This window comes from Balaenoptera physalus (assembly GCF_965194825.1).
Source record: "Balaenoptera physalus genome assembly, chromosome: 16".
Lineage (NCBI taxonomy): Eukaryota > Metazoa > Chordata > Mammalia > Artiodactyla > Balaenopteridae > Balaenoptera > Balaenoptera physalus.
In genome coordinates, this window is record NC_138898.1 from 22,347,305 (window position 1) to 22,364,081 (window position 16,777).

General features: G+C 57.3%; 1 protein-coding gene across 7 annotated transcripts in view; it reads right to left on the minus strand.

The window, feature by feature from the left end:
* Positions 1–16,549, minus strand: part of SRC (SRC proto-oncogene, non-receptor tyrosine kinase) — a 56,576-nt gene extending 40,027 nt beyond the window's left edge. For 6 of the 7 annotated variants that reach the window (XM_082429200.1, XM_082429201.1, XM_082429203.1 and 3 more), the window contains exon 1: positions 16,210–16,549. The gene's annotated coding sequence lies outside the window, so the exon portion shown is untranslated. Of the gene's footprint in view, positions 1–5,671; positions 5,825–16,209 lie in introns of those variants that run through there. The other variant, XM_082429199.1, reaches the window with a different exon arrangement.
* Positions 16,550–16,777: the final 228 nt, after the last annotated feature.

Below are 16,777 nucleotides of genomic sequence, written 5' to 3' on the forward strand. Positions count from 1 at the left end.
ACACAGGAGCTCCGTCCAGGGACACGGGTGGGCAGAAGCACCTGGCGGCCAGGCCCCTCCACGCTGTCGGCCCTGCGCTCAACCCCCCACACTCAAAGCTCGCAGGTGCCACCCTGGACATGTGACCTCGGGAAGGTCCAGGCCTTCCTTTATTCATCCATGAAATGGGGGTTCTGGCAGGTCTCTGAGGGAGAAGGCATCCGAGCCTGAGGCTGAGGACAGTGGTCAGCAAGAGAGCTGAAACCCTTAACGCGCCTACGGGCTGTTCATGGGATCAAGGCCAAGGGTGGAGGGGAGTCAGCTGCACGCTCCCTCCTCCCCACCACTTAACCCTCCCTGGACTCGTAATTACCCTGTAGCCTCCAGCCCTTTGCACATGCTGTTTCCTCTCCTGAGGCTTCACCACCCACCTCCCCGTGCCCCCCATGAACTCCAGTGCACCCTATGGGCCTGACCACAGGTCATACTTGACCTTGCCTACCCTCCAACAGAGAGAGGTACCTCTCTTTTTCTGGGCTCACATAGCCTCCATCACATGGGGAATAAGAGTTGTACTGCTTGGGGACTTCCCTGGCGGTCCAGTGGTTAGGACTCGGCGCTTTCACTGTGATAGCCTGGGTTCAATCCCTGGTCGGGGAACTGTGACCCGAAAGCTGTGCGGTGCAGCCAAAAAACAAAAAAAAGAGTTGTACTGTCTGGGTTCAAAACCCAGCTCTGACCCTTCCTAGCTGTGTGACCTTGGAAAAGTTACTCTACCTCTCTGTGCCTCCATTTCCTCACTTATAAAATAGGGATAAAAATAATAATTACCTCCAAGGATTGTTGTGAGGATTAAACGAAGTCATATTTGTAAAGGGCTTAGAACAGAGCCCAGACCCTAGCAAATGTGCCGTAAGTATTTGCCATTAACCAATAAGAGTAGCGGCTGATACCTGTTGAGCACCTACTGTATGCCAGGCCCGGTGCTCAGTATTTTACCTGGATTATCTCACAACAGCCTGGGAGGAGGGGCCGTTATGAACCTCGCTTTAAAACGGCAAAGACAGGGAGGCCCGGAGGCATCAGCTTCACCTCAAAATATATCTGGGGAAGAAGGGGATTTTGCTGATATTAAGGAACTATTGTGCATTTCTTTCAGGTAGATTATGGTTTTGTGGCTACTTTCTTAACATGAGTCTTATCTTTTAGAGATACATACTGAAAGATTTACACGTGAAGGAAGACATGCGTGCGGGATTTGCTTTAAAATGACACAGGAAGGGGGTGGGATGGAACAGGTGTGGAGGGGACAGGCCAGGCCATGGGTGGTGCTTGGGGCTCAGTGACAGGTTCATGGGGTTTGTTATACTAATATGCTTCTATAACAAAGAGTTTTAAAAGGAAGATGAAATAAAATAATGCAAAACAACGTTTGACCCTCTGCCGCCCCACCAACTGCCCCAGCCTGGGCCAACCACTGTCACCCCTTCCCCTCGCTGGACCAATGCAGTCGTCCCTCTGGTCCGCCTGTCTCCACCCTCAGCCCCCAGTCTGCTTTCCACACAGCAGCCAGATGCTCTCAGAAAGCCTCCTGCGGGCCCCGCCTCACTGGGAGGTAAGAGCCAACATCAGAAGGGTCCAGAAGCCCTCCCTGGACACTTCTGCATCTTTCGGCCCTTTCCTCCTATCATTCTCCCCGCGCTTGCTCTGTTCCCCTGGCCTCCTTGCTGTTCCTCCAACACTCCAGCCTGCCACTACCTTCCGATCTTTGCACTGGCTGTGCCCTCTACCTGGGTTCTCTTGCCCCAGGGAGCTACATGGCTCCTCCCTCCCCTCCTGGGAGGTGAGCTTCTGGGAGAGGTCTCCCTCCCACCCCCAAACCCCCCCCACCCCAAGGCCCGCCATCCTATCTAATCACAGCCATTCTGTACAACCCAGCCAGTCTTCCCAGCTTTACATTTGACCCATGACACTTATCACGTTCTAACAGACCACGTGCATATTTTCCTTATTTGTTGTGTTTTTGTCTCCCCCACTAGAATGTCAGCTCTGTGAGAGCACAGATTTTTGTTTGGTTGGTTCTTTGCTGTATCTCCAGCCTCTAGAACATTGTCTGGCACATAGTAGTGTTCAGTAAATATTTGTGGGAGGGAGGGGTAGATGGAGGGAGGGATGAAGGGAGGGATGAAGGGATGGAAGGAGAGAGGGAGGGAGAAAAGGATGGTAGGATGGATAGAGGGAGGGAGGGAGGAGGAGAGGGAGGGATGAAAGGAGGGAGGGAGGGATGAATGGGTCCTACCCAGGGCCCCAGGAGATAAAGAGATACAGGCCTCAGCCCCAGGTCTGCCCAGCCCCACAGCCTATGCCCCGACCACTGCACTCTCCTGCCACTGCCTGGCATGTCCCCGTGACAGAGCCTCTGACCACCCTGGTTATATGGGACACTGTGCAAGTCTGAGAGAGCTGTAGACCCCGAGCCTCACCCGGCACGGCCTCAGGCACGGCATGGGTACCGGGGGATGCCTGCTGTATGAGCCAGGAGTGAGTGAAGCGTGAGCCAGGGGCCGTCCGTGAGCCAGGGCATCCAGAACGTGTCTGGTCCCGTGTTCCCGGTGCGAACACACTCAAGGCTGGCAGGCCTCAAACCGGCTCTGCCAGTGCGGCCAGGGCGGGGCGGGCGCTGCAGGCTCAGGCTGGCACGGCGGGCAGATGGAGGGGTGCTGCCGGAGCCGGAACCCGCAGCTCAGGGAGGGAGAAAGCTAAGCAAGCGGACGGTGCTGCTCCCACTAATCCCAGCCCCGTGGAGACGGAACTGTTCCAGCCCGAGCAGCTCTTGGGTTTCTTCCTGGGCAGTAAGGGGATCCCTTTCCAGACCCCAGGCCCTGACCTGCTCTGTGAAGGGCAGGATCCCTTCCCGCTAGGACCCGTCCACAGCCTAGAAGCCCGAGACAGAAGGGCAAGGCCGGGAAGTGGTCGGCGCCAGAGCAGGACAAGGCAGCAGGGAACCTGGCGTAAAGCCTGGCTCTGCCCCACGGTGCTGCACAGCCCTGAGCCAATCGTGGCCCTTTCAGGACCGTTTCCCCAGGTGGAAAGCAGTGCTGGGCATGGATTCCAGGGACCCTCCATCCCAAGGTGCCGATTTATCTAGAAGAGGCCACCTCGGCGACTCCAGCCCTGCCCCCAAAGCCCACCTCTGGGGATAGACATGGCCAGAGCCCGGACTCACACATGTCCTTACTCCCCACAGAAACAACAATAATAAAAACACCTGCTGAGGGCTTCCCTGGTGGCGCAGTGGTTGAGAATCCGCCTGCCAATGCAGGCGACACGGGTTCAAGCCCTGGTCTGGGAAGATCCCACATGCCGCAGAGCAACTAAGCCCGTGCAGCACAACTTCTGAGCCTGTGCTCTAGAGCCCGTGAGTCACAACTACTGAGCCTGCGTGCTGCAACTACTGAAGCCCGAGCACCTAGAGCCCGTGCTCCGCAGCAAGAGAAGCCACCGCAATGAGAAGCCCACACACTGCAACGAAGAGTAGCCCCCGCTCTCCACAACTAGAGAAAGCCCGCGCGCAGCAATGAAGACCCAACACAGCCAAAAATAAATAAAATAAATAAATTGAAAAAAAAAATACGTGCTGATCACTGAACACTTAACTCTATGCCTGGCATCCAGCTTTACATGCACTGTTTCATCCGGTCCTCCCAACAACACTGTGAGGTAGGGACTGTTACTGTGCCCATTTCCCAGCAGAGGAAACTGAGGCCTAGTTGAGGCAAGTTGGAGTTCAGGCCCCCCACCCCACCCCTGGGCAGCCTCTATCTCCCCAAGACAGTTCAGGGTAGGAAAGAAATCTCAGGTACCCCCTGAAATGGCAGGGTCCATATTCCCCAAATCCATTGATCCTCCTGAGTCCTTAGAGGCCAAGCCCCAACTCTGCCCCCACTGTGTAACCCAGGCCATGGGTGTACGACTCAGACCCTCAGTTCTCTCATCTGTAAAATGGGTAGGATCCTGCCAGGTTTGCCTAAGGGATACCGCTGTTTAAAGCCGCGGGAACTGGAAGACTCAGTCCAACCCTCAGGACAAGGTGGAGAAGCTGCTGGGCCTACGTGCCTCCAGATTGATTAGGGGGAGGGGGAGTGAACATGAACCAGAAGCCCAGTGGTCTGTGGCAGAGACTCAGCCCCTCATCACCAGCAGCCCAAGAGAGGAAGGATGATTCTTCCTGTGCCCCATGCAATCCAGTTCCAAGCCCTGTCAGTCTCACCTCCAAACACATCCTGAATCCACCTCCTTCCCTCCCACCACGGTCACCCCCTCGTCCAGCCCTCCAGGCTGGCCAATTGTAGGCAGAGAGCCTTTCTGAAATGTCCATCTGAACCCATCACTCCTGCTTAACACCCCTCACAGCCCACACTCCAAGACAAAAGACAAAGTCCTCGCGGGGGGCCTCCAAGGTCCTACAGTGGACACTACCAGCCCCACCCCCTTCACTCCTGCTCCACCCACACTGGCCACTTCCCCTTTCCCTGAGAACCCAATACACATCTGCCTCAGAGCCTTTGCACTTGCTGTTCCCTCCACCCAGAGCATACTTCCTCCAGACAAATGCCTGCCTGACTCCCTCACTTCCTTCAGGTGCTTTACTCAAATGTCTCCTGCTCAGAGAGGCCTTTCCTGACCACCGTTTTAAATAGCAACACGCCCAGCCAATTCTGCTCTCTTTGAGTCTCATTTCAAAAGCTACCTTCTCACAGGAGGCCTCTCTGACCTCCCCCAGCCCAAGTGAGAACCTTCAACTTCTCCTTCCCAGCATGGACCATGGCTCTGATAACATAACATACTGTATGACTACAGGTCTGATGAGGACAGGGGCCGCTTCTGTCTCACTCACAGCTGAATACTCTGCAGTGGGCATAATATTCAAAATAGTTAACAGCTGGGATGCTTGGGCACCATCTGGTCAGAATAGACACTGGCCCAAAGTACAGGGCCTAGCATGGAGTGGGTACTTGGTAATTACTGAATGAATGAACAAATGAACAAAAGGATGAATGGAGGAATGGATGGATGGATGATAGATGGATAGATGGATGGATGGATAAGTGAACAGGGCACACACAGTGGGCCTGGGACTTACCAGGGATGCCCGGGGCTCTGAAAAGGTGGCCTGGAGAAGGGAAGGGCGCATCCAAGCTCACCAGCCAGGCTCTGCAGCTGCAGCCTCTCCTCCTGCACAACCCCACTTTCATTTCCCATCCTCTCGGTCTGAGGAAGCTCCTTCCCCCAGGGGAACTGGGTGAGAAGGCGGGGCAGATGGCCCCCTGGTCCCAAAGAGGGGGGGCTCCCAGACTCCATCTGTCCCACTACAAAGGAGCTTTGTCCTCGGTGCTGAGAGCCCGAGGCAGACCGGAAACTGCCCCTCAGCCTCCCAACAGGTCCCAGCACCCCCGGTCAGCTGGGCCAACAGCTCCAAAGCCAGATCCCAGGGACTGACACAGTATTGGGCACAGCCTTCTAAAATCTCATTAATCCTCCCTAGGAGCCCTAGGAGGGAGGTTCTAGGACGACCCGAATTTTTACAGATATAGAAACTGAGGCAAAGTTATTTGGCCAGCAAAGAGCAAAGCTGGGATTCAAACCCAGGCCCACCTGGCACCAGAGTCTTCAGTCACAGCTCTCAACTCACCAAGTCTGGAGTATAAATCCTCTGGGTTCAGCAGGGTGGAGGGGCCTTTTGGAGGTTCAAGTGGGCAACCATGCCTGACCCTTCACGCTACCAGGAGACTACCACCCTGGCGAAGTTTGCCCAACAAGGGAAGGAGGTCGGGCCCTGAACCCCGGAGCCCTCGCCCCACGCCCAGCCGGTGCACCAGGTGCCTTTGGAGTCTGCCGGCCCCAACACGTCTCCACCACTTCCTGCCAGGCAGGCGTCCACAGGGAAAGGCTGTGCGGGCAGGCAGACCAGGGGGCAGACATCCCCCGCCCCTCACCTGCCGCTCCCCTGTCGGTCCCAGACCTGCCACCTGCCTGGCCGCCACCCACCTTCTCTCCAGGCCCATCTGCCCTCAGGGCAGTCACCAGAGCCACTTCACCAAAGCCACACTGCTGACGGGGCACCTACCCTCAGCTGGGCACTACCCACAGCACCAGACAAATCAGTTCTGCACCCCCCCTCCTCTGTGCCTCTCCTCGCTGCCCGAGGGCAGTGTGTAGTCTCCCCAGGCAGGTACTCCCAGCCCTCCATTGATTGGCACCAGCCACCTCTCAGGGCCAAACTCTACCGCTCCTCTGAGCTCCAATAAGAGCAACTATTCACATTGCATCTTCAGGCCTTTCTGAAGCTCCACCGGCTCCCAGAGAACCATTCCATTCTTCCAGGTATGTCATATGTACCGCTTCCTCCAGGAAGTCTTCCCTGACCCACTCCCTCCAAGAGCCCAGACCAGCCCCTACCTTCTGTCCCAGGTAGGGGCTCTTGATCCTTATCTTGAACCCCAGCCTCTGTGGGCTACCTTCACTTGGCAACAGTAACTGAGCACCTGAGCCCAGCCTGATCCTTCTCTCTGTCCTCTCTTTACACCTTCAGCAGGAGGCCTGCCCTGCTCCCAGCAGCCCCAGGCCAAAGCCTTGCCTGACCAACTGAGTCATCGTCTAAATACCTTGTATTTGACCTGCCACTCCCCACCTCCCAGGCTACGTGGACACACATCAGGCTCTTTCCCACCTCCAGATCTTTGCTCATGCTGTCTCTTCTTCCTGGTAGGCCCTCATCCTTCTTTTCCTCTCATGAGCTCCTGCTCACCCTTTAAGCTTCAGGCCAGGTATCACTTCCTCTGCAAAGCCCTTCTGGCATCACAATAGCTGCCCCAGTTTATATGGCGCCTACCTCATGGTAGGGCAATGATCAGGGTCTGTGTCTGGCTCCCCCAGGTTGTAGGCTACTCCCAGAGTGAATCTTTGGGGTCCCCGGCACCCAGCACAAGGCCCAGACCTCACCAGCAGGTAATCAAAAGTCCAGCTGCCAACTCCCTGCCTGGAGAGCCCAGGGGCAGAAGCCAGGAGCAGCTCCCAAAGGCAGTACTGAGTCCGATTTTGCCCACACTGCCCACAGATCTAAGGTAGGGGCGGAGTGGGGGAGAGGGCTTTCCACCAACGGCCAACTGGTAACCATACCCACGTCGTTTCTGAAACTAGGGCACAGGAGAGAAACGGGAACAGCAGAATTGTCCCCAAATAGAACTGTGGCTCATCTGGTTCCAGGGCCTCCGGGAACACCTGGCAGGGGTGGGGGTGGGCAGGGCAGGTGGCTGCTCCCGAGGCTGAGAAAGGAAATCTAAAGTTTGGAGGGTGGGGAGGTCGACACCACCCCAGTCGGCACTGACACCCTGCCCACCTCCCTCAGGGCTGGTCCAAATCCTGGAAGGTGGGGGGTCCTCTCCCACTTTCCCCCACCCACCCATGGGGTGCTCCCTAAACCATCCCACCTCCCAGCCTTTGCTCAGCCGGGTCCTCTGCCTGGAATGCTGCTCCCCTTGCTGCTAGTCAGAACCCTGCCAATCCTTGCGTCCGTAGCCACGGACTGGGCACTTTCTATAAGCCCGACATGGGCAGGCATGTGGGGGGAATGAGCTTATCACATCTTCCCAACAGTCCTGTGAGGAAAAGACTCCTGCCCCCGTCTCACAGATAAGGAAACTGAGGCTCAAAAAGAGAAGCCATTTGCCCAGGGCACAGAGCAGAGGAGGCAGGTGACCAGGTGATGTGGTGGGACCTGGGTGGTGGCAGCCAGAGGGCACCCAGAAGGCCTGGCAGGGCCCGGTTCAGCTTCCTAGGCAGGCCCAGCCTTGGGGACTTGGCATAACTCAGGGCCAGAGAACACAGGGCACAGCCCCACAGGGCACAGGAGACAGAAAAAGAGCCCCTGCATCCTTCTGACCCCCACCCTAGGGTGGCTGAGGACTGAAGAGCCACATTGGTACAATGTGATGGAACTATCTCCCCCCAAATATGCACAGACCCACTGCACAGATGAGAAAACTGAGTCCTGGAAGGGGACAGTTTCCCCATCTGGAAAGTGAGATGTGCCACAGGAACCTTCTGGCTGTGACATCCCCCTGTGGCCTGGTGGATGCTATTTCCTTTCTCTGGGTCTCAGTTTTCCTATCTGGAGAATGGGGCTGTGATTCCCTTCCTCCCCAGGTTGAAACAAATTATAAAACAGCTAACATTTATTGAGCGTTTACTACGTGCTGGCATTGCTCAGAGCATCACACATAGTGCCACACTCGATCCTTAGAACAAGTCTGTGATGTGGATACTGCCATCAGGCCTGTTTTTCAAATGGGGAAACTGAGGCAGAGAGAGGTGAGCTGACTCACCAAAGTCACACAGATAATATGGAGGTAGAGGAGAAACCCGTGGGGCTAGGGGAGGGGTGGCTTCCCAGAGGAGGCTCCTGGCCTTCACGCTGCCCAGAGAGGAGCGGTGGGGAGGGGCTGGAGGAGGGGTCAGGGGTCAGGCAGGAGGCGGAGTGGGGCTCAGCCCAGAGGAGGCAGGGCAGGCCTGCGGTGCTGAGGAGGCCCTGGGTCCAAATCCATGCACTGGGTGGCTTGGGCAAGCCTTTTTGCTCCTCTGAGCCTCAGTTTCCTCTTTGGTAAAATGGGGCCAGAACTGCTGCCTCGCAGAGATGCTGTGGGGACCAGACACAGCCATTCGCCTGGCACTGGGCAAGGGCTCAACTATGTGCTCAAAGAACAGGTGACAATGGAAGGAATCCTCAGGGCTGGGCCACTGGGCTCACTGTTCCTTTAGGAGCCGGGTGGTATCTGACTCTCCACTCCAAAGGGGTGGGAAGTGGGGCACAACCTGCCTCTTCTCTAATTCGTAGACGGAACCCTCCCAGCTCTGCCAGCTTTCCAGGCTGTGTGACCTCAGACAAATCACTTCACCTCTCTGAACTTCCGGATCTTCCTTTTGATAATAAGTCGAGGCTTCCACAGGGCTCTGAAAGAGGAGGTCCTCACTGGAAGGACTAAGGGCTTATGTGGGGAGGGTTGTTCAGTTCCACCTGCCCAAGCAGAGAGAGTAGTGTCTGGCATGACCCTGCCTTGAGGCCTCAGTTTCTTCATATGCCAAATGAAGGTTTTTGTTGTTGTTTTTTTTTGCCATGCTGCGTGGCTTACGGGATCTTAGTTCCTCGACCAGGGATCGAACCCGCACCCCCTACAATGGAAGCGCAGAGTCCTAACCACTGGACCGCCAGGGAATTCCCCAAATGAAGATTTTTATGATGGTCTGTCTCCCTCCCAGCCCTGCTGGGGATGGCCAGAGGTGATTAAGGAAAGTGCTTTGTAAACTGTAAAGTGCGGCACCCTTGGGAGTGATGACTATCACCGTATTCCCTTAGAGGCAAAAAGAATCCTATGACTTGCCATCTAAGGCAGAATGTGCTAGAGCCATGAGGGAGGGCAGAGAATGGGCAAGGCAGGTGCAGAGGAGGGGAGCGTGGAAAGTATGGACTTGAGTTGGGGCAGAGAGGATGGTCAGCAAAGGCTTTCCGGAGGCAGAGGCATCTTATCCATGATGGGTGTGGAGAGGGAGGGCACACCAGGCAGCAGGACCCACAGGGTAAAGCATGGACGCTGGAAAACCCAGGGCCAGCAGGAAGGCAGCTGATGGTTCAGAAAGGCTAACGGGACACCTGAGTGAAAGGGAAGTGTGGGAGGTGACAGGGTGAAGCAGAGGGAAGAGCTCGGCCCAGACCACCAGCATCTCCAGGGGCCCGTGCTGGGGACCTTCCCCAAAACACAAGAGCAGTAACAGCCCCTGCCTCCAGGCCACGTGGGCAAAGACGCAAAGCACCCAGGGCTCAAACGGCAGCCACCTTCAGAGAGATGGACCCATTCAGTGAGGGGGCCTTGAATGCCAGGGCTCAGGGCACTGAGAGGCCTTGACAAGCCACAGGAGGGCAAGGGCTGAGGCGGGAGGTGGGCTCAGGGAGGCTGGCTGGAGCTGGCGGCTTCCAGTAGGTCCAGCCACCAAACTTGTCTGTCTCTAGTTAACCTCCCCCCCCCAGCCCCACCCCATAGGACTAGCCTGGACACAGGCGTCCAGTCTCAGCCCTAGCGTTCCTGGATCAGTTGACCTGCAGAGACCCAGAATTCCCGCCTCGTCAGGGAATCACCTTCATAATCACAGACACTCAGAAATCGCAAACACTTACTGTGCGGGGGCCCTGCGCCGGAGCAGACACGAATTCGCTCACCTGACCCTCACGCCACCTTGTCAAAGCTGTACTGGCATTGTCATCCCCACTTCAGAGATGGGGAGACTCAGGCTCAGAGCAACCATTTTCCCGCAATCACACATAGCAAACAAGTGGCAGAGCCAGGACTCGAACCAGAACCAATTCGCTCCAAAGGTCTGGCTACTTCCACCCCCTTTAGCGCCTGAGCATCCATGCAGCACCCATTATGTGCCTCTCCTGGAAGCCGGGGGACCCCTGCAAGAACCCAGTCCTCCAGATCTGAGTGCAGATCCACCAGCCAGAGGTGGAAGCCCAGAAAGTCAGGACCCCCGGCCCGCCCAGCAACACATCCGCCCTCCACCCAGGGAAAGAGCTCAGCCAAGCTGAGCGCACACTCACTGGGACTCAGATGCCTCACATCAACCAGAGGCCAGAAGTCTGGGCTCACATCTCACTCCGCTGGGTGACTGTGGCCCCAGCCCTTGGCCTCTCTGAGCCTCATTTCCCTCTTCTGTGTAATAGAAACAAAAATTCCACCCACCGGAGAGGGCACAACGTGAGGACATCGTCATCAGACAGAGTAAAAGTCAAGGTCACAAATTTGGATAAAGCAGCGGGAGGAAAGATAATCAGACCTTGACAGGGAGGCTGAGCTTCCCGACACCACCCTAACCCCAACTTCCATCCCCCAGCCGGGAGTCACAGCCCAGCAGGTCTAAGGACTCCAAGGACCCATCCCCACAGTCTCTCAAGAGCCCCCCACAGCCCCGCTGACATCGCCAGGCTCACACGGCATCAAAGAGGACCCAGCCGGGCCAGCCCCTGGAGAACCCTGGCTAGGATCCCTATCGCAGAGCCTCAGGAGGGAAGATCCCATGCCGGACAGATGAAGAAACTGAGGACCAGAGCAGGAAAGGGCTTGGGCAAGATCACCTGGCTTCTTCTCCTCTCTTGCTTTTCATTTTATTCTGGAACTTCTCTGGGTAGTTTCAAGAGGAGGGGAGGTACTGGGGTTCAGGTTGGAGGAGAAGTCACTTGCTCAAGGTCCCACAGAAAGGGGTGGGGAAATCAGGGTTCTGGCTTCCACGTCTGGGATCTTCCCCAATCATCTACTCCTTGACTCAGCGCCCCACCCCCTGCATTGTATTGTGGGAAGGAACAGGCTGGCTGGGTGGGGAGAGCCCTGAATGAAAAGATAGGAGATGTGCATTTTTCTCCCTGCTTGGACAATATGTCCTGGGTCTTTCTGGTCTCAATTCCCCCATCTGTGAAAAGAGAAGGTCAGAATAGATCAGGAATGACAAACTCATGGCACACATACAGTGATGCCTAATCCTCTGCCTGGGGCAGACGTTACTAATCTATCACAGCACTTTTTCCCATGAAGCCAAGACTGGATCTCAGAAGGATTTTCAACACAGCAATCTAGGCCTGCGTTAGGCCTAACCCTAACCCTAACCCTGGGCCATCCCTAGACTGGGTAATATCTGAGTCCCCGCAAGGGAGGGGAAGGGGAAAAGAAAGACGTAACATTGACTGGGCATCCAATAGCTTCAAGCTGCTGGGAGACATTCTCTGATTTAATCCTCACAAGGGAGGTGTGCAGAAGCTGAGGTTCAGAGAGGCTGAGTGATTTGCCTTTGGACAGACAGCTGGGAACAGGGCCTTGAACACAGGGGAGGTACCTGCTGGGTCACCCACCCCAGGAACAGTGATGCAGAACCAGCTACCAGGTGAGAGTCTAAGGTACAGCTTCACCCCATCCTCCTTTTGGCCGTACTAAGTGCAACCTCCATGCCCATTTTACAGCTTCAGAAACTGAGTCACAGGAAGGGGGTGTCAGCTGCCAGAAAACAATGGACTCGAGCAGGTGTCTGGCTGTTCCCCACCCCTATCTATTGAGCTAATGTGTGCTAAACGCTTTACTTCAGTCCCCTTGGGACATCCTGGGAGCCATGACTCATACTATCCCACTTCATAGATGAGGAAACTGAGATGCCCCCAAAGGAAGGGGCCCCCACCCCTCTAGGGGCTCGAGTGGAAACCAGAGTGGTTTACCATGGAGATAAGGTGGTAGGAGCAATGGAGGGGAAGTAAAGGGCTCGGGGAACCCAAAGGGAGATAGAGGCTCGGGGGCCACACAACTCAGGCAGGAAATGAGGCTCTGGGCAAGAAGCCCAGGGCAGGGGGGTGGAGGCCTTTGAAGGGGCTGTAAGGCCTGCAGAGACACGGGAGGCCCAGCCCTGGACTAGGAGCCCAGAGCCCCACAGCCTAGGTGCGGCCCTGTCACTTGGCAACTGGGAGACCCTAACAAGTGTCTTCCCCCTCTGGGTCTTAGTATTTACATGTGGAAAATGGGGCTCATCTCACCAAAGGCAAGCTTTCAAGAAGTTGGGACGGGCTACACCAACAGAACTCTCCCAACTCAGCCTCCTCACACACAGAGGGCAAGGCAGGACTCAAGTCACCCAATATACGGGTGGCCTTGGCCGCCAGCATCCTTTCCTAGACAAGCACCTTCAGAATCAGTGGGAATCATCCACTCAAAGCCTTCACCGGACAGCTGGGGAGGCCAGACCTATTGGACCAACTGACCCGCCCAGTGTCACACCATACAAGGCAGGTCCCATTTCCTGAGCACCTGCTGGCTCCAGGTACTGGGCATACGGCCCTCCTTTAACCCTCACCTGATAGGAAGATATTTACTGTTCCCATTTTCAAGACAAGGAAGCTAAGTCTCAGAAAGATAGAATGAATGACCCAAAGACACACAGCAGGCAGACACGGTCAGAACTTAAACGCAAGCCTGTCTGAGTCCTGAGCCCTTACCCTACCTTTGTCTCCATCTCCCCAGCCAACCCCTCCCTGCTCCCCACCTCACTCCCAGCCTCCAGCCACCCTGCATGGCACTGCCCCAACCCCTGGCTCTCACCCTGTCCTGCCTTCCTGCTACCGAACTCCTACTCTACTTTCAAAGCCCAGCCTCAAATGCCTCCTCCTCTTGATATCTGATCTAGGCCCTCACAGAATATCTGGAGTCCAGCCCACAGATCTTTTTCTACCAGGTGCCTTGGTCACCTCTGCACCCCTGGTCTCCAACATGGGGCTGTTAACACCGGGGACACCAATCAGCCCCCTGTGTGAAGATGAAGGCCAAGCTCCTCCTCAAGGCCCATATGGCCCCACATGGCCCCGTCCTGCTGACAACACCCCCTCATTCACCTCTCACCCACTCCGCTTAATTTTCTACGCTCCAGACTCACAGGCTTTCTCATTGTTTCTCCATAAAAGCACACGATCCCCCACCTCAGGACATTTGCATGTGGAGTTCCCTCTGCCTGGTAAGCCCTACCCCTAGCTCCATGCCTGGCCAACTCCTCCACGCTTCCTTCGAGATTCCTCTGCACCCCACGCCTCTCCCTCTGAGCCCTTATCACATCTGTGATTATATATTAATTTATTTGGCAACCTGTTTGCTACTTGACTCACCCTCTAGACTTAAATTTCTGGGCAGCCAGGAACCTGTTCACAATTCCCCAGCAAGGACCCACCCAGGCTGACCACTCCCCACAACCCCAGGGGCCCTGGGACGTGTCTGAGCTGAAGGGAAGAACGAGCACTCTGCCCCTTCTTCGCTGAGGGAACCGCTGTTCCCTCCTGTCACCACCTCCTGGAAGCCTCCTGAGGCCTCCTACAGCTCCCACTGCTAACCCGTCACCACACTGCTCAGCCCAAGTTCAAAGCTCCTAGAACATTGTAGGCGCTCAGTACAGGGCCATGGATGCTTGTATCTCGGCAGGTTTGGGGAAACGAGGTTGAGGACCAGGGGATGGGCGGTCTGTCAACAGGCCACTGAGCCATCTCCTCCCTGGCTCCTGGGGCTTGGGGGAGCTAGACAAGCCCCCCTCCCCACCCCACCAACCCCCGGTCACAATCAGGGAAGAAGCCAAAGCAGGAACTAGCTATGAGCTGGGGATACTTCATGTTCCGGGAAGAAGCTAGGGGAGAAGAGGAGAGAGCTGGGGGGCCTTCCTGGGAGAGGTGGGCCTTAAGCTAAGCCTTAAAGAGCAAGAGCAGACCAGCAGCTCTTAGAGGAAAGGGCACTCCCAGCGGGGACACCTTCAGGAGCAAAGGCCCAGGGGCCGCACAGGAGGGCCTAGGCAGGCAGTCAGCTGAAAGAGGTGACACACTGTAAATCATTTCCCTGGGTGGAAAGACCACATCACCACATCACCAAAAGGGCCTCGTGGCTTCCACCCAATCACTCACTCATCAGTAGAGTCTTTTCCAACACTGTCTCGTGCCTGGTCCCATACTGGGAAACCCCAGCTCCCCCATCACTGGAAGGGTGCAAGGGCAGCCAGACCAGGGACTCTGAGGTCTAGGCTCTCATTGCAGCTTCAAACTGTGTGGCTTGGTCAAGTCACTTCCCCTCCCTGAGCCTCAGTTTCTTCACCAGCAAAATGGAGATACACAAGAGTCCCTACCTCATAGGAGGTGCTCAGTAGATGTTAGCAGCTATCATTATCATGGGCCCATTTTATACTTAACAAAAATGAGGCCAGAGGGAGTAGTGAGTTGTCTCAGGTCACACAGCTGCTGGGTGGCAAGACTGTGCTGGGGCTGTTTCTTTCTCAAGGGGTTAGGAGGTGGCTTTTGGGGCACCAATCCACCCCACTAGGACCAGCCACCTCACCTCCCACCCATCTTTTTTAGGCAATTCATCCAGTGAAGTGCTCATTTATTGAACACCTACCACATGCTAAGCCCCTCCCTGCAGAAGTGCCTACAGTCTTCCCCTGAGGATCCCCACTGCACACATGTGGACTCAGAGGGGTGGTCCCTTGGCCCAGGTCACCCAGTGAGACGAGAAGCCTAGGTCTTGTCTCCCCAGCCAGGAGGCCAAGATGAGGGTCAGCAACAGGACCAGCCTGGTCCATTCTTGAAATCGTCTGGTCTCAGCTGCACTATGGCTGGGCCTGGACTCACCCCAGGTGACCCAGAGAGCACTGTCCCAATTGGACAGAGTCCCTGAAGCCCGGGAAGCTTCACCCAGGGCCACGCAAGGGCTCCGTCCACGCTCAAGTCTGCCTGAAGGCCCCAGAGGCTGAACTGCTACCCCACAGGTGAAACCCTTCTGTCAGCCCATCCTTCCACCAGCCCAGTAAGCCCAGCCAGGCCCACAGTGGGGCCTGATGAGGACCCCTAGCTCAGAGAGGGCAGGCAGTTCTTTGAGGACACACAGCAGGGCAAGTAAGTGGTGGCCCCTGTCGGGACTCAAACCCACCACCAACCCCAGCCCAGACGGACAAATGGACCCAGCCTGGTGGCGAAATCCCAAAACTTTTGCCAACTTCTGAGCAGACAGGCGGCTGGGCCTGTCCAGAGGCGAGGCTGGGGGCTGTGGGCAGCAGGGACCAAGCACAGTTTGGCCAGTCCCTTCCAGGCCGGCAGCACCAGGCCCTACCCGAGGCCCCACGAGGACAGGGAGATCCTGGTGCCCCGGCCCGGCACCCCCAACCCGGCGCCCCCAGGCCCACCCTGCCCGCCCCCTCTCCACCTCCCATCCAGGGCTGGGGGCGCCAGGCCGGGCAGCCGCGGCCAGAGGCGGCGCCGACTGGCTCAGATTTCAGATTTGGCCTAGACCTGGCCCGGGGGCTCAGGCCCGGCTCGCTGCTTGCTCTCAGGGGGCCCGTAGAGGGACGGTGAGCCGGAGGGGGTCCCCGCGCGGACCGGACCCCTAAGCCCCCCCACCCAGCCCCCTCCCCCCGCGGCATCACAACAAAAGGCCGCGCCAGACAAGTCCCGGTGCGCCCGCCCTGCGCTCCGGGATCGCTGCTCGGCCCGGGGGTGTGGGGGTTGGAGGGGGGCCCAGGAGCCCCCGCGGCCCGGCGATCCGACGCCAGGGTGGTCCCCGGGCGGGGGCTCCCTCACGCGGGCCGGGACTGGGGGCCGGCGGAGGGCCGGGGGGCGCTCACCTGGGCCGGCGGGCAGGCGGACGCACCGGCAGACAGACGCACCGGAGGACCGACCGCCGGATTGCCAGGGCTTCGGGCACACGGCGGCCTGGCCGCTCCGGCTCCCAGGCCGGAATGGATTCCGGGCCGGGAGAAACAGATCGAGAGAGAAAGGGAGGAGGAGGAGGAGGCGGCGGCGGCCTGGGGAGGGGAAGAGGAGGGAGGGAGCGCGCGAGCAGGGAGGAGGGGCCCGGCAAGCCGCCGGGAGGAGGAGGAAGGAGGAAGCGCGCCGGGACAGTTCCCCGCCGGTGACCTGGTAGAGACCCGTGCGCGGCCTCCCCACGCCAAGGGTCCCGGCGGGCCGGGGAATGGGGGGCGGAGGCACCGGGCACAGAAGCCCCGCCCCCACCCCGCCCTGAGAGCGCTCCCTACCCTTGGGGCACCCATCAGCCCTCAAGCCAAAATGCCCTCCCTAACTCCCTCACAGCCCACCCACCCTATTTACCCCAAATCTACCTCTCCCGAAATTATTAGTAATAATCAACAGCAGCACTGATGGAGCTCTCACTTCTTGCCAGGGGCCAGGCTA